The sequence below is a fragment of the Cololabis saira genome, chromosome 4, assembly GCF_033807715.1.
Source record: "Cololabis saira isolate AMF1-May2022 chromosome 4, fColSai1.1, whole genome shotgun sequence".
NCBI classification, from domain to species: domain Eukaryota; kingdom Metazoa; phylum Chordata; class Actinopteri; order Beloniformes; family Belonidae; genus Cololabis; species Cololabis saira.
Window position 1 is genome coordinate 49227172 of NC_084590.1, and position 906 is coordinate 49228077.

The window sequence follows — 906 nt, forward strand, 5'->3', positions numbered from 1 at the left end:
TCGTTCCCACAAAATACTAATTTGTTCCCACGAAATACCAACATGTCATCTCTGGGGCTCCGTAGACGATCTATTTTCGTGTTTTTAATAAATTCTCTGAAACTGCTGGTGTCAAGTAAAATATTATATTTACTGCCAGAAAAAGACACCGGGATGGAAATATAACGAGTCTTCCGGGTGTTTTCACACGTCTCACTGCTAATGAGGCTGATGGGAGGAAGAAAAGAAAGAGGTCAAACGATGTTTCCACTGACAAGACGGCAGGAATACACTTGGTTTATTAGGTTTATCATGTTTATACCTTTTTTTAACCTCAATTAGAACTATAACAATGTTTTTATGTACTTTCCATGCTCAAAATCGCATTAAGCAATATTTTTTGTTTGTAACATTATCGGCAGAGTATTTGCTATTTTGTTATTTTCTCTCTCTTTTTTAATGTTGTGCAAATTCAAGTGAATAAACGTTTTTTAATCTCTTCAAAAAAAGGAGGGGGGGAGGAGGAGGAGGACGAGGACAAAAAAAGGAAATTAAAAGAAAAATAAGGAAAAAAAATAAAGAAAAAAAGAAGAAAAAAGAAAGGAAAAAAAGAATAAAAAAAGAAAAATAAAGACAAAAATAAGAAAAAATAAATAAAAACAGAAAAAGAGGAGGAGAAAAAAGGAGAAAAATAAAAAAAAAAGAAAAAAGAAGAAAAAATTTAAAAAGAACAAAAAGGAAAAATAAAGAAAATAAGAAGGAAGAAAAAGAAGAAAAAGAGGAGGAGGAGGCTGAAGAGGAGGAGGAGGAAGAGGAGGATGAAGAAGAGGAGGGGGATGAAGAGGAGGAGGAAGAGGAAGATGAAGAAGAGGAGGAGGAAGAGGAGGAGGAAGAGGAGGAGGAAGAGGAGGATGAAGAAGAGGATGA